The sequence below is a fragment of the Notamacropus eugenii genome, chromosome 2 (assembly GCF_028372415.1).
Source record: "Notamacropus eugenii isolate mMacEug1 chromosome 2, mMacEug1.pri_v2, whole genome shotgun sequence".
Lineage (NCBI taxonomy): Eukaryota > Metazoa > Chordata > Mammalia > Diprotodontia > Macropodidae > Notamacropus > Notamacropus eugenii.
In genome coordinates this window covers 523,261,303-523,287,014 of record NC_092873.1, presented here as the reverse complement: position 1 = coordinate 523,287,014, position 25,712 = coordinate 523,261,303, and the positions used below count along the sequence as shown (strand labels likewise).

General features: G+C 42.3%; 1 long non-coding RNA gene across 1 annotated transcript; it reads right to left on the bottom strand.

Annotated features, from left to right (window-relative positions):
* Window positions 1-5,448: 5,448 nt before the first annotated feature.
* On the bottom strand, window positions 5,449-12,353 carry LOC140524229 (uncharacterized). The gene is made up of 5 exons (XR_011973619.1): window positions 12,269-12,353; window positions 9,711-9,955; window positions 8,113-8,167; window positions 7,291-7,352; window positions 5,449-6,923 (listed from the first exon to the last, which is right to left on the bottom strand). It is a non-coding gene; the product is annotated as an uncharacterized lncRNA (long non-coding RNA).
* Window positions 12,354-25,712: the final 13,359 nt, after the last annotated feature.

Here is a 25,712-nt window from a genome sequence, read left to right as displayed (position 1 = left end):
CTGTTTGCCTCAGTTTCCTCATCTGTAAAATGAGCTAGAGAAGAAAATGGAAAACTACTCTAGTATTTTTACCAAGAAAATGATTGAAACAACTGAATATCTCCACCTTGGTATTGCCCACCTTTGTAACTTCACCCACCACACATTCAAGTTCCTTTGTAACCTCACCCTTTGCTGTTATTCAGTTGTATCCAACTCTTCTTGATCTCGTTTGGGGTTTTCTTGGCAAAGATACTAGATTGGTTTGCCATTTCCTTCTCCAGCTCATTTTACAGATGAGAAAACTGAGGCAAACAGTGACTTACCCAGGGTCATACAGCTAGTGTCTAAGGCCAGATCTGGACTCATAAAGATGAGTCTTCCTAACTCCAGGTCCAACACTCTATCCAGACCACCACCTAACTGCCCCAGTAACCTCACTCACCACCCACTTAACTCACATTCAAGTTGATTCACTCTAAGTCATTGCAGATCAATGGCTAGCACCTGAGGATTACTCCCATCTCCCAGGAAGGAATGGTGAGGATCTGAAGTAACTCAACCAAGCTCCTCTTTAAAATCTACCAATGAGGGTTATCTTACCTTTGCAAGGGAGTGTATAGGGTGCTCAGGGAGGACCAACACCTTTGGTGTCAGGGCTTACAGAGCCCTTTTCAGGGCTGTGCATTCACTTTTGCTGTTCACTTGTCATTCAACTCTCACCTGTGGCTCTAAGAAGTTGTAGCATGTGCAACAGTCACAACCCAGTAAGCCATCTCAGTAGAAAGCTAAACCTGGTTGAGGGTAACTGACAGGCCTTAAATCCATTGGTGAGTTAGAAGGATGTCTACCCCAAGCAAGCGAAGATTTCCCCAGACAGAACAATTTGTACCAACAGCCATGAAGGTGCCTGAAGCAGGTGTTGTGGAGTGCTTAGGGCTTGGTCAGATGTTGAAGACACCAAGGTCATTCACTGCATTCCTTGCCATTGCCAATTATTTTTACTTTTTCTTGCCACTGAATTCTGATGACTCTGGAAGAGAGTGAGGTGAAGCTGATGATTTTGTGTAACTGCCTCACTTAAATCCAATTCATTCACAAGTTAAGCCACCACGCATAGTATCACTGGTCCTCTTTGAAAAGGAAGAATGAACAACAAACACCTTTGCAGGGAAGGTCCCAACGATGTACTCCAGCCAATCAGAAGGAAGATACACCGAGGTTTAAAAGATCCTGTCAGCCCTCATTCAGGATTCTTGGTCTTTGAGAGAGGTCATTGACCCAGTTTACTGGTTACTGCCACCCCAACTAATAACTAATCATGCTCAGAACGTTGTCTTTCAGTTTACTTTAATTTTCAAACACAAAGCTGCAGTGGCAAACATAATAGTCACTTAATAAATGCCTGGTTTTTTCAAATGAGAGGACCTCACAAATAAGTAAATGAAAATAAAGATGATAATAAAAGCTAACATTTATATAACACTTTAAGATTTGTAAAACATTTTGCAAAGTTATCTCCTTTGACCTCCACAAAGAGCCCTGTGAAGTAGGTGCTATTATTAGCCATTTTATGATAAGGAAATGGAGGTCGAAAGAGTTTAAATGACCATGACTGGTATAATGGATCAAAAGCTGGACTTGATGTCACCAAATCCTACCTTGAACCCTACTAGGTGAGGGCTGTAAAGTCTCATTTATAAGACCCAGAAACACAATTGTGTGTGTGTGTGTGTGTGTGTGTGTGTGTGTGTGTGTGTTATGGAATCATTCTTAAATACTTGGGAAAGCCTGCATGATAATTGTTGGAGGCCGAAAACATTAACCATATTATTTTATTATGGTGTTGCATTCATCATCTGAAGTAAGAAATAGAATATAGATTTTATTGTAATCTACCTGGCCTATTCCCTGGTATGCTAGCTCTTTGTGGAGAAGATGCCATTTTGCTGGGATATTATAATCTTACCTTCAAAATGATCTCCCAAATGACACCTCGGAAGACCTCTTCTTGCCCCATTACCTACCTCATTGGAGATAACATCATATAGGATTTGTGTCAACCTCATTATCAATCTCAGGAGGCAGAGGGATGCTCAGCAGAGGCCACACTTGGAAGGATTATGCACATGCTAATAACTATGCTAATCCTACATTACACTCTTTATTATGCAGATCACTCTCTCTGACTCCAGACCTGATTTATACTGAAAGGGTTTTGCAGGCTCAGCCCCACAGGATTTCAAAAGATGACAATAATTAGATCTTCTTTCCCTTTCCTAGAATGTCTCCAGATTTGAAGATGACTCCAATGATGCTGAGTGAAATACATTTAGATCTGGGAGGGACCTCAGAGGTCAACCAGTCCAACCCATTCATTTTACAAAGGAGATACATGAAGCTCAGGGAGGTTAATTAACTTCTCCAAGATCACACTAGCGGTCAGAGGAAGAACTGAGATCTGAACCCAGGTCTTTAAATTCTAAAGGCAAGCCCTCTTGGTACCTCACCTACAATTATTCAGTGATGGATCCTGTCTTTGGTCTTGGATACTGCAGGCATCTCATACTGTTCTCACTCATTTCTTCCCGTAGATATTTACATAGATTTCTCTACCTCCTAACCACGTTATTTTGCCGTCCAGCTAACATGCTGATACTTGTGAAAGTTTTTCCTTACACTATTTGTTGTTTCTGTTGAGTCGAGTCTGACTCTTTGTGACCCTATATGGGGCTTTCTTGCAGAGATACTAGAGTGTTTTGCTATTTCCTTCCCTAGTTCATTTTCCAAATGAGGGACAGAGGCAAACAGAGTGAAGCGATTTGCCCAGAGTCACACAACTAGTAAGTGTCTGAGGCCAATTTGGAATTCAGGAATTGAAAAATAACACAGACATTGTTGGACATGGACAATGTAGGAATCTGTTTTGCTGAAAATTCATATTTGCTGTGAGGTTTTGATTTTTCATTGTTCAATCCGGGGAAGGAATCAGAGGGGGAGATACCAAATGTTTGTAAAAATAATTTCTTTTAAAAGAGAAAGGAAGCAGCAATCAGGAAAAAAAATAATTAATCATGACACAGCTCACAGATGGTGCTGCATGGAATTAAGAAGTATTTTGTCCCCTCACTGAGAGGATAGTCACTCTCTTCTTATGATACTTTCTTCTCTCTGGGCTTCGGGACCCTCCTGGATCTCCTTCCAACCTTGGACTTTGTCGATCACCTTTCCTAGAAATTCTTGGCTCTAGGTGCTTCTGCCACTGCTTTTGTCTAGATCTCCCACTGTCCAACCACTGCTCCTCAGTTTCTCTTTGCTGGTAGAAGACATCTGTCACACACACACACACACACACACACACACACACACACACACAAACACACGGCTGTCTCCAGAGGCTCCCTGTTCTTAGTCCTCCTCTCTTATTCCTCTCTACTGTATTGCCTGGTGACCTCATCGACATTTGTGGGTTCAATGATCGTCTCTATGCAGATAACTATATATCTAGCCCTTGTTTCTCTGCTGAAGTGGTCACATGCCTCCAATTTTAGACATCTCAAACTGGATGTCCCGAGGCTATCTCAAGCTCAAAATGGCCAAAAGTAGTGCTCTTTGTCTTTCATTCAAAACCTTCTTTATTTGGCACAGTCAAAGCAAAGACCTAGGTTGGGGAATTTCTAAGAAATCAGTACTTGGGGAGCTGATACAAACAAAAGCTTTATTTTCATATGGTGCAGCAAATAGGCAAACCAAAACATATACATATACACTAGATGACAATATATTCAGATAGCAGTTTGTTCTCAGGGACAGAAGAAATTCAACCAGTGCACGAGAGGGAGAAGTGGGTGGCAGGAAGGAAACGCGTTCAAAGTGTAGGTTCAGATGGCAAAATTACATACTGTTAGAATGGTCTTGGTTTAGAACAGATAATTGATTTCAGATGTGGGAATGGGCATTCCTAATCATACCCAGAAGTGCTGGAGAAGTTCTCAAGGTCATTTATGATACTAGGCTTGCAGGAGACTCAGATAGAGGAAAGTTTCTTTCTTTTTTTATTTATTTAGCATTTTATTTTCCCTCAGTTACATGTAAAAATAATTTTTAATGTTTGTTTTTTAAAATTTTGAATTACAAATTCTCTCCCTTTCTTCCTCTCATTGAGAAGGCAATGTAATATAGGTTATACATGTGTGGCCATGCAAAACATGTTTCCCTATTAGTCATGCCACAAAAGAAAACATAGACAAAAAACCCCCAAGAAAAATGAAGTTTTTTTAAAAAGTATGCTTCAATCTGTATTCAGACTCCAGAAGTTCTTTCTCTGGGGATGTAGCATTTTTCATCATAAGTCCTTCAGAGCTGTCTTGGATCATTGTATTGCTGAAAAGAGCTAAGCTATTAATAATTATTAATAATAACTAATAATAATTATAACAGCTGATCATCTTGCAACATTGTTGTGTACAATGTTCTCCTAGTTCTACCCATTTCACTTTCATCACTTCATGTAAGTCTTTCAAGGTTTTTCTGAGGACTGCTCATCATTTCTTATAACATGATAGTATTCCATTACAATCATATACCACAGCTTGTTCAGCCATTTCCTCAATTGATGGACATCTCCTCAATTGCCAATTCTTTGCCACTAGAAAAGAACTGCTATAAATATTTTTTGCATATATAGGTCTCCTTCCTTTTTGTTTTTTATTTTTTTAATCTCTTGTGATTCAGACCTAGTAGCAATATTGCTGCATCAAAACTATGCCTTTGGGCATAGTTCCAAATTGCTCTACATAATGGTTGAATCAGTTCACAACTCCACAAATAGTGCATTAATGTCTCAATTTTCCCCTTCCACATTTGTCATTTTTAGGGGGGAGGATCTAATGTTAACTATGAAAGGCAGCAGAGAAGATGACTGGCTTACATCAAACAAAAGCCATAGGCATTATCTGCCTGACACCAAGTTTACAGTTAAAAAGCACAAACCGTCTTTCTCGATGTGTTTTATGGGCACTAGCATCACTCAGTCCAAATAACCTGGTCCTTTCCTACCTTTGTTGCCTTTTTTTATACCTTATTCTTCTCCAGGCAGGCAATGATCCAACTACAACATTGTATTGTTCTCCTCTCTCTGTGCCTTTACATGAACTTGCTCCCCCCATCCCTGGAATGCTTTGTCCCCTAACCTCTACCTCCTGTGTTCTCTGGGTTCCTTCAAGACTCAGCTCAAATCTAACTTCTGCTGGAAGCCTCTCTGGGTCACCCCAGCTGTGGATGCCTTCACTTTTCAGATTAACTTTATATACTCAATTTCTTTACACCTCGCTATTTACATATTTTCTTTTTTTTAATTAAATTATTTTGTTTTCAGTGTTCAACAGTCACTTCCATATATCTTAGATTTTTTTCCCCTCCCTCCCCCTCATTCTTCTCTCCCTCCCCATTCCCTCCCTGAGATGGCATACAATCTTACATAGGTTCTACAGTACATTCCTATTAAATACATGTTGCATAGAAGAATTAGAATGAATAGGAGAAGCCATAAAACAAAACATAGTATAAAAAATTTACATATTGTCTTCACCACTAGAATATATGTTCCTTGAAGACAGGGAGTGTTTGGGGGGAGGGGATAGGAGGGGCAGCTTTCTGGGTATACCTAGTGCTTAGCACCATGTCTAGTATACCAGATGTACTAGGTCTTGCTAGTACATATGGTCGTCTTCCCCATTGGAAATAAGTTTCTTGAGAGTAGAAACTGCCTCTCTTTTTGTTTGTATCTGTATCCCCACGGTCAAGCACAGCATCTGACTTATAACACCTAACACTTTTTGACTTGGAAAGGAGATATTAGCTATAGAATTAATTGATCTGGGCTCGAATCCACAAACAATGGCTGAGGGTTTACCATGTGCTAGTTAGTGTGCTAAGTGCTAGGCAAAAAAAAAGGGAAAAGCATAAAGCATGTCTTTGGGACCAAGGAACTCCCATCCCAACAGCCAAAACAACAAGTAAACAATGATTTGCATGTGAGACATACACACCCTAAATGAAAGGCAAGCTCAGAGGAAAAGCATAGCAGTTGTGGAGTCGGGGGCAGGGTCATGGTGGGGGACTGGCAAAGGTCTGCAGAACAGTAAGGGGAGGAACCAAAGAAGCCAAGAGATGACTGTGAGGGGACAGGGCTTCCAGCTATGAGAGTAGTCAGTGAAAAGACACAGAATTAGATATGGATTGTCACATATGAGGAGCAGAAAGTAGCCAATGTCACTGGGTAGCATTGAAGAGGAAGAAGATTGGCAAGGTAGGAACAGCCAGGTTGTGGAGAACTTTAAAACCAAACATATGACTTTGTGGTAGAATCTGATTGATCCTAGAGGGAACCATTGGAGCTCATTGATTATAGCACCTTTCTGGATTGTCCTCCCCACAGGGAGCTAGCTTGCTTTCAGTCCCCTCCTAAACCTGTTCCTGGCTTTCTGGACTTCAGAATTTCCTTTCCACCCCCCACCCCCCCACTTTTCAGCTCCCTTTTATGAGTTGTCTTCCCCATTGGAAGTAAGTTTTTTGAGAGTAGAGACTGCCTCTCTTTTTGTTTGTATTTGTATCCCCACTGTTAAAGCACAGCATCTGACATAATAAGTAAGCTATAAGCATTTCCTCCTTTGCTTTCTTCAATCTTTCTTTCTTTTCCTTTCTCCCTTCCTTCTTTCCTTTCCACTTTCCTTCATTCCTTCCATCTTGCCTTTGTCTTCCACAAGTTAAGCAAGATTGCTGTCCATGGTTCTAGGATCAATGCCTCCTTCAGAAATGTAGTTGAGTCTTCCAGGAGGAGCGTACCTTGAATTTCTGGAAGTACCTGGTTGTCCTGCATGAGGAGTAGTGAGAGCTTGGAGGATATTCAGCCCAAGATCCATGAGCTTCTAGGGAAACTCAACCTAGGAAAGAAAGATGAGTTATCTTTTCTTCTTCTTCTCTCCTGGCTTTCCCCAGCTCCCACAATCCCAAAGGTGAAGAGTCTGTTCACATTTCCCCCCACAGATGCCTCCCAGGGAGATTCCTCCATCTTCTCTTGTTCTTTAAACCTAGAGGGGAAAACCTGATCTTCCAGTAGTCTATTTTCTAGCCTGAATCTAGATGAGCCAATAAGAACTTGTGGCTACTATAGTAACCATGAAGAGCTTAGAGCCAATAAGGACTCATTAGCTTATTAAAAACTTGTGGCCAGTAAGAACTCTTCATCAAGTTTTTAAGACTTGGTGACATGATGAAAAGAATACTTTCAGAAAAACTGGAAAGACTTACATGAACTGATGGAAAATGAAGTGAACAGAGCCAGGAGAACATGGTACACAGTCACAGGAACACTATAAGATAATCAACAGTGCATGACTTAGCTATTCTCAGCAATACAATGTTTCAAGACAATTCTGAAGGACTTAGAATGAAAAGTTCTATTCACTTCCAGAGAAAGAACTGAGGGAGTCTGAATAAAAATCAAACATCCTTTTTTTTTACTTTATTCTTTACTTTTCTTGAGTGGTTTTTCTTTTTGGTCTGTGTTTCACAACATGGCCAATATGGAAATATGTTTCGTATAACTGCACATGTATAAATATACCAAATGACTTGCCTTCTCAAGAAAAAAGGGAGGGAGGGAGGAAGAAAATTTGGAACTCAAAAAATTTTTTAAAAAGAATGTGTAAACAGCAAGTTGCAGGGGTGGGGAATCATGGTTTTAAGATTAACCCTCCTAACCTTCCCCTAGGACCTAGCTGTCAATGGTTCCCCTTACAGTTGGGCCCGTGGCAAATTTGAAAAATAGAATAGGGAACATGTCTGTCTCTCTTAGGGTTCTGTGCAGGATGTCCCTGCCACATTATAGTATATTAGAGTGGGAGGTCCCCTAAAGACAAGGTAGTTCAAGTCCCTCAGAATCCCAACAGGACCTCAGAGCTGGAGGAGACCTCAAAGGCTATGGGATCTGAGTAAGAACCAGCACTTGTAGGGTGGCAGACCATTCAGAGGGAGGGTCCCACCTCCAAGAAAGGTACCAAGATACCAGAGAAAGAGGGGTAGTGCATGCTGGCATGCTGGTAAATAGGTTTTATTTGGGAGCTTACTTACAAGGCCAGTCCTAGTCAGGGGCAGGATGTGGTGGATCTCTGCACTTCACCTTGGTCTAGCCAGATATTCCACAGAAACAGAAGAAAGAAGGTTTAGTCCATGGTCACATGCAAATTTTCCCAGGGGAGCTGTTTTCTTTCTGCTTACAATCACCTTGAGGCCATTAGGTGGTGTTCTCAGGCTCTTGGTCCCACTGCACACCACCACTGATGTGGTCTCTTTGGGTTGCCAGTGCTCTTTACCTACTTAATCTCATTGGATCTAGTCCAATCCATGCCTGAATAGGAATACCCTCTTTGACATCCCAAACCAATGATCACCTCTCATCTTACAGAGGAGAAACCAGGACCCAGAGAGGGGCGATTACTTAACTAGGGTCACGCAACAGATCAATGGGAGAGCCAAAACCAGAGACAGCTCTTCTTCCTCCCTGTTCAGGGCACTTGCCTCTGAACTTCTCCTCGCCTGATCTTGTTCTCCCTCATCTGCCTTTCACTAGGTAAGCTCCAGAGAAAGGGAGTTGACCCATCATCCTTTCAGCCTCTCCTTTCTGTTACTTGACAGAGGAGGAAGAAATTGGGAATAGGGAAAGAAACTTGGGCCAGGTCACTCAGTGAAGGGAGTCAGGGGCATCCTAACATCCTACCTCCCCAACCCTTAGGAATAAGTTAAAGACTACCAGCTCTCCACCCACAGCCATGGCCACAATGATAGCATCTGGACAGAGTCTAGGACTGTCCTTGGTGGCTGGAACCAACATGGGTTTTCCTGCTTTATGGCAGGCCTGGGGGCAGCTCCTCTTGGGGCTGATTTTAACATCAGCAATGACTCATTTACATATTCAACCAAATCTATCCACTAATAAAAATGAATGGGGAAAAGAATTAAATAAAGGAGTGGACTACATGTCCTCTGGGGTGCCTCCCTTCTAGCTTGGAATCCAGAATCCCCTGATAAGTCTCAGGGTGGGATATCTGGGTGAAAATCCTGCCTCCGACAGTACTTTTGTCCTTATAAGGATAGTAGAGTCTCTTAAATTTCAGTATCCTCACCCTGATAGAAGCATGTTTCTACCTAACAGGGCTGCTTTGAGGCTTAAGGACAGTACAGTCTACAAATTCCAAAAGACTCACAATGGAAAATGTTATCCACTTCCAATAAAAGAACTGATGGAGTCTGAATGCACACATCAAAACATATCATTTTCACTGGCTTTCTATGTCTGTGGTTTTCCCCTTTAGTTGTTTCTTCTTTCACAACATGACTAGTAAGAAAATATATTTTACATGATTGCACATGTATAACCTATATCAAATTGCTTAAGGAGGGGAGGGGAAAAAGGGAAAAAAATTTATAACTCAAAATTTTATTTAAAATGAAAGTTAAAAGTTGTCTTTACTTGCAATTGGAAAAAAATAAAATGCTATTTTTTTTTAAAAAAAGCAATGTCTACAAAGTGCTTTGCAAACTTTAAAATGACATAAAAATGTCAGTTATCATCATTAGCAAAAAGTAGCAATGGCTATAAACTGTAGGACAGCAGATTTTTGACTCAATATAAGAGAAAGCTTCCTAATAATTAGAGTGAAATGTGCCACCTGAAGGAGTTCTCCTTTGCCAGATATCTTCCATCAGAGACTGGGTGACCGCTTGTTCAAGATGTCATGGAAGAGATCCTTGCCCCAGTGTACATGAGAATAAATGTCTCAGGAGATACCTGACTGCTTTAGGCTGTGATGAGTCAGCGAGATACTGAAGAACTTGGCTTCAACCTAAAACACTTCGTTCTACTTGATCCCAAGTGTTAGATGTCAGTGTCTTAGATTACATTTAGTAAGGGTACCTAGGAGAGAATGTAAATTACACTGAACCATGGAACCTAATCAATGAAGCAGATTTTCTGTGCTGCCAGCAGATGGCTCTCTTCATTTGCAATTTGGGTCCTTTTTTTTTGCCCAATTAAGTCACCCTTTCCCCCCATGACAGAGGCCTGAATGATAGGGCTAGAAAGGATTCCCAGAACTCATAGGATCAGAAGTTCAGAGATGAAAGAGAATTTAGGGGCCACCTAGTGGAAACCCTTCATTTTGCAGTTGAGGAAACTGAAGCCCAAAGAGGTTGTCCTCTAGACACTCCCCTTAGGTATGGTGTTGCATTTCTGCTGACTTTGAATCTACCTTTTTCCTCAGTGGATCTAATTTGTCCATTGCCCTGACCCCTTACCCCAGTACAGACATTACTACTAGCCACTACTGTTCCAGGGACATTGTTGAGATGCCAATGAAAATGTTTCAATCTTCCAGTTCTCTGAAGTTCTCCTCTGGTGAAGGGGGAACACAGATAAAGGCTCTTCCCCCACCCCAAACCCCAAACCAGCCTCCATCTATTCCTTCTCAAGGGTGTGACTGGAATACTGTCCCCAAGTGCAGCATGTAACTTTCACAACTATCCTGCTCGTCTGTAAATAAATGGAGAAGAGATTAGCACCTGCTTGGAAGAGTTAATTGTGAGGAGAGAGTTAACAAGTAACTAGAAAACCTTCCTGGTGGTTTCAATGCTACCTATTATTATCATCTCTCTGGGTTCTCTCCTCCCTTCTTTGGCTGGTTCTTCAGCTTCATCACCCCCACTCTCACTAACAGTGATTATCCCAACCACTTCTGTCCTTGGACTTTCCTCCCTCCATGCTATCTTTCTGGCTGGGCTCAATGATCATCTACTTTGCAGGCCTAGTTTCTCTACTGAACCAGTCAAATATTTCCAGTTGTTTTTTGGACACTTAAAAGTGAATGTCCCAGAGACTTCTGCAACTTTAAAACTGAGCTCATCATCTTCCCCTTCCCCCAAGCCTTCCCCATTTCCAGGCTTCCATATTGTTGCTGAGGACTCCACCCATCCTGCTGAACTCTTCACTCTCACCTCACAAATCCAATCCATTGTCAGTCCCAGTCTTTACTAACTCCATATCTCTCATTTATGTCTCTCCCCTCTTCTGCAGCCATGTAGCCACCATCCTGATTCAGGCCCTCATCATCTCTCCTTGAATTATTACATTAGCCTTCTCAGCCATTCTTTCTGCCTAAAATCTCTCCCCACTACAATCTATTCTCTAATAAGACACCAAAGTGAATTTTCTAAAGCATAGGTCCAACCATGTCACTCTCTCTTCTCCCTGAACTCCAGTGGTGCCCCATTACCTCCAGGATCAAATATCAAGTCCTCTGGGTGGCATTTAAAGTTCTTCCCAGTGGCCAGTCTTCCATTCTACTCTCTTCTGCCCACCTGAGGAGTCTACCAGACACATAAACCTCTTCGTTGTTTCTCACACCTTTGCCTTTTGTATCTTAACTCCAAGATGTTGCACTGCTTGTCCCTCCAGACCTGGAATGCTATCCCTCCTAATCTCTACCTCTTGGATTCCCTAGCTTCCTGCAAGACTCAATCAAACATCTTCCTTCCTGCAACATCCTTCTCATCCCCCCAGTAGCTAGTGCATTCTGTTCTGGATATATCTGGTATGTACTTAGTTGTGGACATCTGGTCTCTCCCATTAAAAGGTGAGCCCCTGGAGCACAGTGTAATGGCACAGAGTAAATGACTGATCAATGTCTGTGGAATGGTTGGTTGGCTGCAAGGGGCTTCCTTCTTGACCTCTACCTCTTAATTTTCCTGGCTTCCTTCAAGACCCTCCTCAAATGTCACCTTCTTCAGGAGACTCTCCAGGTTCCCCAAACTTCCCTTCTCAAATGGCCTGCCATCCACTCTATACCATCCTGTATATAACGGATTCTTTGAGCTATCTACTCCACTAGATTGAGCTCCTTGAAGACACAAACTGGTTTGGGCTTTCCTTCTACTCCCAGGTCTCAGTACAATGATTAGGACCTGTACGTCATTAGGAAATGTTTGTTTACTGATTGAACCAGAAACCTCATTCCCTCAATAATCCCAAATTTAAAGAGGACAAAGCACTTGGTTCTCCTTGCACTATTATTCCAGTTCTTTCCCCAGAAGAGAAATCATACCTATTGAAGGTGTGAATTCAGCAGGTCCACACCAGACCCAAGAGAGTATCTAAGACAAGGCTTTCTGCCTCAGTGACAGAAAGCAATTTTTGGAATAGCAGTTTAGAATGATGCAAATCAAGTGAACACACCCCTTTTTTTGTACCCAATAGTCCATGACTGGGCTTACGTTCCAAGGAAGCCACTGAGAAGAGGAAAGTCTCCACATACTCTAAGTGATGTAGGAGTCCACTTTTGTGATGATGCAGATTTAGCAACAAAGTAGATGCTCATCGGCTGGGGAATGGCTAAACAGATTGTGACATATGAGTGTAATGGAATATTACTGTGATGTAAGAAATGATGTGTGGGATAAATACAGAGAAACATGGGAAGATACATGAACAGCTTCAGAAAGAGAAAAGCAGAACCAGGAGGACAATTTACACAGAACTATATGGAAGTAGAAAGAATGACACACCACAAAACCATAAGTAAATGTAACAAAATTGGGACGATCAAGCAGGACTCAAATGGATTATTTCACTCTTAAAATTTCTGTTCCCTGCACTCAATGCATGCCTGACACATAGTAGGTTCCTAATAAATACTTATAGGTTCAGTGCTTGATGGATCAATGAACCAACTGACTCAGGGATTAATTTTTTCTTTCTATCCACCATTCAATGAATAAAGCATTCGTTAAGTGCTTACTACGTCCAAAGCCCTGAGGGATACAAATAGAGAAGCCAGACAGTCCTTGGTCTTAAGGATTTCACATTTTAAGGCCCAAAATTCGGTGATAATAAAGAAAATTCCTTTAATAAATTATCCTTGATGAATTATTAGAATTGGAAAAAATCATTCTCTAGCAGTGACTGTGCTACAGAGTGAGCCAAGCTGAATTTGGACTCAGGGCACCTTGGTTTCAATCCTGGTTCTGCCATTTCTCTTTTCTGGGACATTGGCAGCAAGGCGAGGAATGGATTGGGAAGTGAAGACCTGGTCCCTGGCAAGATAAGGCAAATCTCACTTATCAGAGCCAATGGAATGCAAGTGGGGTAAAGGGGATGTATAGATAAAAGAGAATTTGTGAAGGCAAAAATAACAGGATTTGGCACAAAAAATATGGCTACTGGAAGAGTGAGAGTGAGAGGGAAGGATAACAATAATAATAACTAAAATTTATGTCGTACCTACTGAGTGCCACTCATGTGCTAAGCCCTTCCCAAACATTATCTTATTAAGTGCTGTTATCATCCCTGTTTTATAGATAAGGATACTGGGAGGCACTCTAGGATGATGCTTAGGTTGTGATCCTGGGTGACTTGGAGATCTGGGTTGACCTCAACAGTGATAGGGAAGTTTGTAGTAGAGGAAGAATTGGGGGGAAAGACAACAAGTTCAGTTTTGGAGATGTTGACATCATCCAGTTCTAGACATCCAAGAGACAGTTGGTCCATAATAGTCAGTGAACATTTATTAAGCACCTACTATGTACCAGGTGCTTAATTGGAGCACACTGGAGATATGTGGGGATATAAGAAGAGACCAAAGACAGTCCTTGTTCTTAGTTCACAATTGAAGGCAGCTGATGATTCAAGACTAGTGTTTAGGAGAGAGGTTGGGGCTGGATAGATAGATCTGGTCTCATATACACGGAGAGGATCATTGAACTTATGAGATCAGTAAGTGAGATGATATGGAGGGAAAAAAGAAGGGGATCCAGAATTTAGCCTTGGGGTACACACTCAGTTAGTGGACATCCAGAGGAACAACTAGCAGAGGAAGCTGAAAAGGAACCATCAGAAAGCTAAGAAACACCTGTCCTCAAAACCCTGAGAAAAGAGCATGTCCAGGAAGAGACACAAATACAAAACAGTTCCAGGACTTGGGTACCATGAAAATGGGGCCCGAGGAGCTTCTGTATATTATCACAACACAGAAATGTTTTACATTACTAGTCTGATCTAATGAATTAGGAGTAGAATGAGAAGTGGACAGTAACAGAGGTAAGGCATGTTCCATGTCGCCCTTCCCACTAGCTCGGTTCTCTGCTTAGTCTCTGCCATTGGCTCCAGCCCCCAACAATGACATTCCCTCAATTTTAAAGGGGTCCCCTGTACCCCAGTTTTATTTAACTATATAAAAGCTTAGTTTTTACAAACAGGTGAGGTGAGATCCTCAGAAGCATAAAGTCATCACCATAATGACTATTGGTTCCTAAGGTGTGTGTGCTCATCCTTCGTTGCTGAAGAAGACCATGCCATCAGAGAAATGATGACATGACTTGCACTTGACTTTGTTTTGAGTGAGGGAGGGCTGCGTAGGCCACCAGCCTCACTTCTCCTCCAGAACCATCTGAATCCAGGGACCAGATATTCATCAGGATGACTGGAGATGACCCAGGATGAGGCAGTTGGGGTTAAGTGACTTGCCCGAGGTCACACAGCTAGTGAGTGTCAAGTGTCTGAGGTGAGATTTGAACTCAGGTCCTCCTGACTCCTGGACTGGTGCTCTATCCACTGCACCACCTAGCTGCCCCAATGACTATTGGTAATGTATATTATAGAAGGATTTCTTGGTAAGCTATGGGTCTTTGTGATTTCCCAGCTCTGAAATGCTGTGACTTGTAATGTTTGGGCAAATCTTGCATCTGCCCCTGGTCCTTATTCAGGGGATGGTCACATTAGTGTTTGCATGGGGTAACAGGCAGGAACCACAATGGCTACAGGAAGGCACCGTCCATGGAACAAAGCTAAGTGTGGGATTTAGTTCTGGATCCCTCTTGCCTTTAACATCAAATACAAACCCTACTGGCACTTAAATCCTTAGGGCTGGGTTTTAGTCTTCTTTTCTAGCCTTACACCATGCCCTCCCCCCTTTGTCTACATTACGTTTCAGCTAAACTGGCACATTTGCTGTTTCTCACATATAACATATCATTTTCTGTCTCTTTGCCTTTGTGTTGGCTGTACTTCATGCCCGAAATGCATTCCCTCTTCACTTCCACCGATTAGAATCCTTAGTTCCCTGAAAACTCAGTTTTAGAATCCCTCCTTCCCTCAGTCAGTCAATCTACAAGCATTTATTAGGGGCTTACCACATGCCAGGCACCATACCTAAGCATTCCTCCAACTGTCAGTACCCTCCTCCTCCCCCAACCCCTGCCATTTTATACTTATCTGTATACATATTGCTTCTCTCAGTAGGATGTAAGCCACTTTATCAAAGAATGTCCTTCCTAAAACATATAGCACCCAGAAGTGAACCCAGCACTTGTGGCCTGACCAAGAATTATCATCTGGCTGCACACACAGTTCTGAACTGACAATGGCCATTAGCAAACAGAATTTGGAAAGAAGCACATTAATAATTAAAGCCTGAAAACATTTTTATAGGCCTGAATTTGCCAGGGCTGGTTATCTAGGAGCATTGGTATTTTCTTACACCATCTGAGAGGGGGACGACTGACTGCCAAGGCCTGAAACACACAAAGGCCTGCATGGTCATCCATGCTTTTGTTGACCCCAAGGTTTTTTCTCTCTGCATTTTATTGATAAAGCGATAATCCTGTGGATAAAGTAATGTGAGACTGGCTAATTGTAACCTTATACCACTCAATAAAAAGGCTTTTGTCCAGAAACTTCCTCTAAATATGGCATGGGCCATATTAACTTGAAATTCAAACAACAGCATCCACCTCCATGCAAAGGCTCATAGCTTTTACTTTTTTTAATTGCTGAAGTTTGATCGATGCCTTTTGTGGTGTTCCACAGTGATTTTCAGATCCACTCTTGCCCTCCCAGTGTCTTCCCTTGGAAAAACAATTGAGTGAAACTAAGCCACGCAACATCCATGTCTAACAGTGTATGCAGCTTTCCATACCAATAGTGCCCCACCCCTCCATGGAAAAAGAGGGTGGTGCATCTCCTCTCATCTGCTTTGGGCCAGGATTTGTTGGGTTGGTTTACATAGATTTAGAGCTGGAATGAACCTCAGAATATGAGCCAACACCTTCATTTTATAAATGAGGAGGGTAACTGATTCTCCTCAAGTCCCTAAGGTAGTAAATATTGGAGGTGAATTTGAACACAGGCCCTTTTCCAGAGCACCATTCTTTTGTTTTTTAACATTTTAATTTTTTTTCAATCATATTAAATATATTTCCACATGAGTCATGTTGTGAAAGAAGAATCAGAAAAGAAAGAAAGAAAGGAAAGAAAGAAAAAGGAAGAAAGAAAAGAGAAAATTGCATGCCAAGTGTCCTTCTACATGGCTGTCACTGTGTAAACAACGTCTCAGTTCTGTTTGTTTTATTCTGCATCAGTTCACACAATTGCAACATGGCACAAAGGAAAGAGAACTGTGTTTGAAGTTAGAGGACCTGAGTTCAAATTCCCATCTAGTGTCTTGCTCTCTAGGTGATCTAAGGTCACTCACTGCATATGTCTGGGTCTCACCTCCTCCATCGGTAAAAAGAAGCGCTTTGACTTAGTCCTCATTGAGCTCTCCATAGAGGATACTAAGTCTCTTTGAATAACTTAAGAAACCCTGATCTCTGTCCCCCACTGCCTCTATGTTTCTCCCCTTCCCTTCAAGGGGACTGAGTCTAAGTTCACTGCCATTGACTCCAGCTCCCACCAAGGTATCCCCTTAGCTATGCGGTGCTGCTCCCTAGTTTCATTCATCACTACGGTCTAATTAACTTTTACAAAGAAATACTTACTTCAAAAGGTGTAATCACAAATACACAAACTTACTTTTCCAGTTGTTGTTGAGTTCTTTTTCATTTCTGTCTGACTCTCTATGACCTCATTTAGGGTTTTCTTGGCAAAATGCCATTTCCTTCTCCAGCTCATTTTACAGATGAGGAAACTGGGTGTCAATGGACACTCTCACTTTTCACTTCTTTTAATCTTTTCATGTGGTTGCAACAAAGGGGATGGAGCTGAGCAGGAGGCATAACCCCTCCGGGGGTTCACACGCTCTGGCTCTTGCCTAAAGGACATGGACATATGGGATTAGCAATTCCAACTTCATCTTTTCAAATCCCTTTGACTGAAGGCTGCAGCAAAGAAGATTGGCAAGTGAGTCAAAAAGAAATGCCTTCAGAGGACCTGTATTCAAGTCTGGCCTCACACATTTATTAGTTGTGTGACCCCAGGCAAGTCACTTAACCATAACTGGAAGAAGGAAGAGGAGGAAGAGGAGAAGAAGAAGAAAAAGAAGAAGAAGAAGAAGAAGAAGAAGAAGAAGAAGAAGAAGAAGAAGAAGAAGAAGAAGATGATGATGATGATGATGATGATGATGATGATGATGAAGGAGAAGAGAGGAGGAGGAGAAGTAGAAAAAGAAGAAGAAAGTGCTTTCTTTGTGGGCTCTAGGAGCAGGGAGAGATTGTTTCCAGCCTCCCTCAAAGTGTCTCTTATGTTGGGACATAGACAAAGGCCCCCCCCTCCCCTTGGACTTCTAGGGTAAGTTGCCAAGGGGTTTGCTCTCCCTGCCCCCTGCCCCCACCAACAATGTCACCTGCATGTCCATGACTGTAAGAGAGTAAGAACTTACGTCAATGAGCCTGAGACTGAATCTCTGGCAGCCCTTTATGCTTTATAGTTCTTTCCCTGAGTTTTCCACCTAATTCTAGCAGCTTCTTGGCTTCACATAATTTGTATTGACTAGAGTCACATGGATGCCAGATAATTCATCAGTCTTGAGAGCTGAATGTGTCTAGCCTCCATCACCACAGAGGCTAAAAGTTTCTGAGTTGCAGTTACTCAGTTGCCCAATGGAAGGTGCTTTCTTCGATGACATCCTTCTTGGAGAAGAAAGTGGGCACTTCTAGGAAGCTGGTGTAGCTAGAAGACCTAAGGAAGACCATGCCATGCCTAGCAGGGTGGAAGAGTAAGACCTGGTGATGAGTTTAGACAGTGCACATCCAGGGTGAATGTAAAATTCCTTTCAAGGAGGCTCACAGGTCTCTTGGGAAGTTTTTTACTCTAAAGTGGGTATGACAGAAGTGATGAGTTATTGTTTCATGTTTCAAATATTTGTTATTTTATACTTATGAGGTTTTATGGGGACAGTGTGTGTGTAGGTGTGTTTTAAACATTTCTTTTTAGTGATGAAGAAAATAAATGATTGTTCTGTGCCTAATATCCATGACTAGGAACTTGTTCATCCTTTTTGGAAAGATACTGAGGTCACCCACACTTGAGCCTTGTTTTAGAGATTTTCTCCTGGTTTTTACTACAGGCTGGAGGCCAGAAAAGCCAGACCCCCAATTTTGGTTAGTTTCTCCCAACACTGAACCTTTTGCTACCTGAGAACAGAGTCAAAGCCCCTTAAGAGAGGGAACTTCCAGGCCACAGACCCATCTTCCCCTCCATGATCTCATGGAAAGGCTGAGGATGTTAACGCCTAGTCACACGCCTATTTTCTGGACCACAGTCCATTAAGTCATTAGCCTGCAGCAAGTCTGGGGTCAGAAGCTCTATCTCCTGATTCCTGGAACAGGATCCCATTCATTCCATCATGTTTCTCTCAGAGGGGCTGGGTCTGGTAGATCAAGGAGTCAGTGACTTATTGAACAGTGATTTCTCCAAAGTCATACAGGGAGTAAGGCCCAGAGCCAGGTTTTGGACCTACATCCCCTAGTTCCCAACCTACCCTCCCCCCACCTCCACCTCACTAAACTCCTATACCCCATGATTTTTTCTGTCTTGGGAATACCAAAGAGCCAGTGACTAGTGTGGTGGTCTCCCCAAAGAGGTTTGTTTATTAAGAATACCAATTAGGTTGTGAGACACCAATGCACTGTTGGTAGAGCTGTGAATTGTTCCAACCTTTCTGGAGAGCAATGTGAAACTGTGCCCACAGGGCTATCATAAAAAAAGGAAAAGGACCCACGTGAACAAAACTATTTATAACATTTCTTTTTGTGGTGGCCAAGAACTGGAAATCGAGGGGATGTCCATCCATTGGGGAATGGTTGAACAAGTTGTGGCATATAAATGTAATGGAATACTATTGTGCTATAAGAAATGACAAACAGGCAGACTTCAGAAAAACCTGGAAGGACTTATGTGAATTGATGCTGAGTGACGTGAGCAAAACCAGGAGAACATTCTACACAGTAACAGCCACAGTGTGCAAGGACTGTTTTCTGATAGACTTGGCCCTTCACAGCAATGCAAGGACCTAAAACATTCCCAAAAGACTCTTGAGGCAAAATGCCATCCACATACAGAGAAGGAACCATGGAGTTGGAACACAGAATGAAGCAGACTATTTTCTACTTTGTTATGTTTTCTTTTGTTTTGGTTTTTCTCATGGTTTCTCCCATTTGTTTTAATTCTTATATGCAATATGACTAATGTGAAAATGTGTTTAATAAGAATGTATGTGTAGAACCCATATAAGATTACATGCCGATGTGGGGAGGGAGGGAGAGAAAAATTTAAAACTTATGGAAGTGATTGTTGGAAACTGAAAACAAATAAATTAATTATAAAAATAAAAAAATAAAAAAAAATACCAGTTAGGTTGAGATACTAAAGCATTGTTGGTGGAGCTGTGAACTGTTCCAACCTTTCTGGAGAGCAATTTGGAACTATGCCCAAAGGGCTATAAAACTGTGCATACCCTTGGATCTAGCAATACCATTACTAGGTTTATATCCCAAAGAGATCATTAAAAAAGGGAAAAGGACCCACATGTACAAAAATATTGTAGAGCACCTCTTTTTGTGGTGGCAAAGAATTAGAAATTGATGCCCATCAACTGGGGAATGGCTGAACAAGCTGTGGTATATGAATCTAATAGAATATTATTATGCTATAAGAAATGGCAAGCAGGAGGATTTCAGAAAAACCTGGAAAGACTTACATGAATGATACTGAGTAAAGTGAACAGAACCAGGGGAACATCCGTACACAGTAACAGCCACATTGTGCAATAATCAATTGTGAAGGACAGTTCCTCTCAGCAATACAATGACCTAAGACAATTCCAAAGGACTCATGAAGAATGTTATCCACCTCCAGAGAAAGAACTGATGGAATGTGAATGCAGATCAAAACACATGATTTTTTACTTTATTTTTTCATGATTTTTTTGGTAAGTCTTCTTTTACAACATGACCAATATGGAAATATGTTTTGCATGATAGCTCATGTATGACCTACATCAAATTGTTCACTACTTCAGGGAAGGGGAAAAGAGTTTGGAACTCAATATTTTTAAAAATCAGTGTTAAAAATTGTTTTTACATGTAATTGAGAAAAATAAAATATTATTTAAAAAAAAGACTACCAATTAGGAATTGGATTTAACGTGGCAAGGTCATGGAGTCAGTCTGTCTCTAGCTTCCATTCTGAAGGAAAATAGAAATCCTTCTATCCCACTGAGGAGAGAGGCAGAACGCCTTCCTCCTTCTTTCATTTCCAGTTGTTCAAAATCATTTCCCAGGAACGCTTCCAAGTAACCAGCTCAGAGCTGAATTTGGTGAAGCTGGCCCACACAGCATCAGTATTCTGGGAGGGCAGAATATCAGCAAAATCCAATGAAATGAGCGGAAGGCCCTGCTCAGACAGCAAAAGCAGGGCTCCCCACTCCTCTGGGCAGCTGAAGATGATTGGCTTCTTCCTGTTTGCCTCCAGAGGGGGATGGGAGAAGTTGGCTGCTTTTCTTTCCCTGCTCTTGAGTGGGAGTAATGCGATAGCATCGTCCAAAAGAGAGGCAAAGGAAAAAAAGGGCGAGGGTGGGGGGAGAGTGATAGTCAGAACTGCTTTAAGCTGGACGCATTCCTCCGCAAAACAAAACAAAACAAAGCAAACTTTGATTCACTTGTTTGGTATGCTTCCTCAATCACACAAATGTAATCACGCCTTGATGGAATCAACAATAATGATAACAGTCTTCAAGATAAGAGCTGGCTGTTCTACAGCTAACAAAGCACCTTACATGTGTTTTGTTACCTTCCTGGATCCTCATGACAACTCTGGGAGGTAGATGCTATTATTATCCCCATTTTACAAATGAGGAAACTGAGTCTGGGAGAGGTTAAGCCACTTGCCCAGGGTCACAGAGCTAGTAAGTGTAACCCAGGTCTTCCTGACTCCAAGTCTAGAACTCTATCTGAGCTGCCTCAAAAATCCAAACTAGTCTTTAATCAAATGGAGAGGAGCAGAGGAGTTAAAATAGGTAAAGGCTTCAAAACCCTTAGAGCTGTGTAAATGCTTGTTGTTACTTCAAGGGAAGAGGAAATAAATGAAAAGACCATGAATAAGAGCAAAACATTTTTAACCGGTTTGTTAAATGAACCAATCAAGCATTTATTAGGCACCTACTAGTCCGGGGCACTAGGCTAGGAGATGAGGATGTGAAACAGTATGTTCTATTGAGGGGAGACAAATGCCTCCATAAACGTATGAAGCAGAAAAGGAAGAGGAATTAAGAAGTCTCTGGATGAGGTTGAAAGAGGAGAACATAAAAGCTAGCTTGCTGCTTCACATCAGAAAACCTAAGATCTTGGCAACTGGTCCCATCACTTCCTGGTAAATAAGGAGAGAAGAAATAGAAGCAGGTTCAGATTTGATCTTTGAGCCCAAGAATATAAAATCTGAACCTACTTCCTTGGAAGGAAAACTATGACAAATCTGGACAGCAGACTAAAAAGGAGAGACCTCCCCTTGCCAACCGTATAATCAAAGCTATGGTTTTTTCAGTAGCGATGCACGGCTGTGACAGTTGGACCATAAGGAAAGCTGAGCACCGCACAATCAACCCTTCTGAATTGCTGTGCTGAAGAAGACTTTTCAGAGTCCCTCTGACAGCAAAGGGATCAAATAAGTCAATACTTAAAGAAATTAAGTTAGGTAAAAGGTCAAAAATTGAAGTTGAAGCTTAAATGCTTTGGCCACATAATAGGAAGATAGGACTCACTGGGAAAGACCCTAATGTTGGGAAAGATTGAAGGCAAAAGGAAAAGGGGGAGGACTGCAGAGTATGAGATGGATTGACAATATCATAGAAACAATGAAGATGAACTTGGACAGACTTAGAGAGATAGTGGAGAATAGAAGGGCCTTTTATGCCAAGGTCCATGGAGTCATGAAGCGTCAGACATGACTGAATGACTGAGCAACAAATTTTGGAGACAAGTACTAGCAGCTGGAATAAATTGGAAAGCTTTTAAATAGGAATCTAAGCTTAGCTCCTTGTGGAACAGGCCTTTTTTTTTCTCTCCTCTTTTCTGCATAAATAAGAAAATATTCACGTTATACATGGAAGCATCTATTAGCCCCTCCAGTGTACAAAGCTGTGCTAGGCACCCAGGAACATGGTCCCTGCTCCCATGAAACCTACAGTCTACTAAGGAGACAAGATACCAATACCAATAACTAGAATACATAACATTTCATAATTACAAAACAATAGAGAGGGTTATATGAAATCTAGAAGTGAAACAGGTCATGAAATTGGTACAACTTGAGTTGGACTAAAAAGGATAGTTTAGCAATTCGACAGAAAAATGAGAGGGGCTGGCATTCCAAGTATACAGCAAGGTGTTCCTTAATGTAATCCCATAATTACAACCACACCTTGATTGAATCAAAGTGTATAGAAAGGGTGAATAAGGTGATACTTTGAGAGAGAATGAAAGAGTTTTGGTCACTGGGAGAAAAGCAGATGCTGCTGCACAGGAAGTATCTTGCAATTAATTAAGGAGACTAAATTGTATCTCTTGGGTTACATAGTTGCTATTTGCCCTGCATTCTCCAAGACAGCCATGACATCAGGAAGGTGACTCCAGGACATGCAAGTGAATTGGATTTAAGTGAGGCAGGGCTGTTAAGTCACCAGCCTCACCTTCTCCTCTGGAGCCATCTAGGTCGACTGGCCAAATACAGATCAGGACGACTGACGATGGATCCAGGCTCAATGGGAGACTTTGTCCTTTTTAAATTAACAGCTTTAACTGAGGCAATGCTCACTCAGTAATTAAGGCTAGGTAAGAAAGGATTATATATAAAACCAACAAACTAGTTCAGAGTTTGTAAGTCAAGCAGTGATCTTGTTTGGAGATGGAAGAGTTCTACAATTAGGTGGATTAGTGCAAATGATGAAATCCCTCAGGTGCTCACACTGCCTGTTTTCCATTGGATTAGATCTAACGACCCTATTTTACATAATTCTAACTTTGACCGAGGGGTAGCTAGGTGGTGCCACAGTGCATCCAGCATCAGGCCTGGAGTCAGAAGACTCATCTTCCTAGGGAAGTGACCCTAGGGAAGTCATTTAACCCTATTTGCCTCAGTTTCCTCACCTGTAAGATGTCAAAACACTACAGTATCTTTGCCAAGAAAACCAAATATGGGGTCACAAAGAGCTGGACAAGATTGAAATGACTCAACAACGATAAATTTTGAATAAAGTGAATTTGATTACATGTGATCACGTTATTCACACTAATTGGGACCTAGCTATAGTGTAAAAGATTCCAGTGAGAGAGAGAGAGCCAAGGCCCTGAGAAGGAACTGCTTTTGGGGTGGTGCTGAGTGAAGAGAAGGCAAAGGAGAAGCTGTCTTTCTCTCTTTCTTCCTTCCTCCCATCACTGGCCATGTCCCTGGAGGGACTGGACCAGTTGGACACAAGACATCTGACTGAGGAAAGGCAGCTTCAGACAGCATGGCTCTTCATGGCAGAAAAATAATGGCTACAGGCTGGTGAGGGGGCCATGTTACCCTATCCAGGCAGGTAGAGAGCTACCGGTCCAGGTAACTTCCTAAGGACTAAGAAGCAGGAAAGGGACTTCCAGGAACCTTTGCCACATGTGTTTTCTGTATATGCTCCTTACTACATTTGGTTTTTAACCTTTTAAACATTAAAAAAGGCAAAAACAGTCCCAGCCCTTGGGGAGCTCACAGTATAATGGGGAAGGCAACATGCAAATAGCCTTGTACATACAAGATATATACAGGCTAACAGAAGGTAATTTCAGGGGAAAAGTACCAGCATAAAAAATGAGAGAGGCTTACTACAGAAAGTAGGATTTTAGAGAAGTCTTTTTTTTTTTAGAGGTAATTGGGGTTAAGTGACTTGCCTAGGGTCACATAGCTGTTAGAGTGAGACTAGATTTGAACTCACCTCCTGACTCCAGGGCCTGTGCTCTATCCACTGTGTCACCTAGCAGCCCCAACTTTAGGTGAGTCTTGAAGGGAGTCAGTGAAGCCAGAAAATGGAGGTGAGGAGAGAGAGTATCAGCCAGAAGCTCTCTTCTTCTAAATGACACAGGACCCCAACCCCTCTGCCTCTCTGTGTGTGCTAGGTGGAGAAGAAAGTTGGCCAAGGGCCTACTTAGGATCTACGCCTCCATATCAAAACAGCAAATCCTTTCACATGGGAGATGGCAGCCAGGAACTTAGTCATTTCCAAAAGGCCCAAGCAGTGAGTCACTATGTCCTCAGAGTCCCAGAAGTTTCCAAGGAAGTTCTGCATATTCCCTGGAATATCCCAAGCAAATTCGGCCTGCATTGTAAGCACATACAAAGTAAATACAAGCTAATGGAGTGGAGTGGAGGTGGGGGACCCACAGCTGTGAGGATCAGGAAAGGCTGAGCTGGGTCTGGAAAGGAAGAAGGAATTAGAAGAGCAGAGAGTAAAGAGGAAGGACACTCCAGGCAAGGGGAACAATCAGTGCATAGGACAAGAGACCAGAAAGGGAGTGTTATGGGGGGGAGGGGGAGCAGCCCCCAAGGCCATTATGGCTGGATGGGGGCTGGAAAGGTAAGCCAGGACTAGGTGGTAAAGGGCTTTAAATGTCAAAAAGAGAAATTTGTATTTGAAGTGAAGGAAGATAAGCAGAGGAACACATGAACACGTGAATGAAAAAGTGCTTAGTATGTCCCTTAGTATGTGCCAAGCACTGTACTGAGATCTGGGGACATAAAAGGAGAAGTCAACGAGTCTCTGCCCTTTGGGAGAGGGCTCCCATTCTAAGGGGGACACACAACACCTAGGTAAAGTTTCTTTCAGCATCAAGTCAGATGGAGAAGTCCCATAGTCCTCCAGGGCAGCAGGGAAGTGGCCATCAAGCCTCTTCTTTAAAGTCATTTCTACTGATAAAACTATCAGTCTCTGAGGTTGAACCATTGGACAGGGCCAAGGACTTTGGGGTCAAGAGCTTTCCTCTTTGAGTTTCCTTTAGTGGTGGCTGCAGTGACCAGGCAGCACTGCTTCCCAGGATGATGGCTGAGGTCACTGGGCTGGAAGCATCACTTATTCCCAAGGATCTTGGGCTCAGGGTCCTGGGCTGTCTCCATTAAGGTCTGAGGGGAGATATGCTGACAGTGGTAGTAGTAGTCTGACTTGGCTGCCACACGCTGCCTGCAGACTCTCCCTCAGGGTGCCTTAATGTTTTAGCTAGGCTGGCCTGCCTGCCCTGGGTGTGGCAGTTGCTGGGGTTCACTGGGCCCTTCCCTACAGGAGTTGCTTCCCCAAATGATGGCTGTGAAGTCTGGGATTGAAATAAGATTGATGGTCTGGGGGGCTGGCCCTCCCAGGGCTCCTGTGCCCATTTGCCTGTTGATGGCA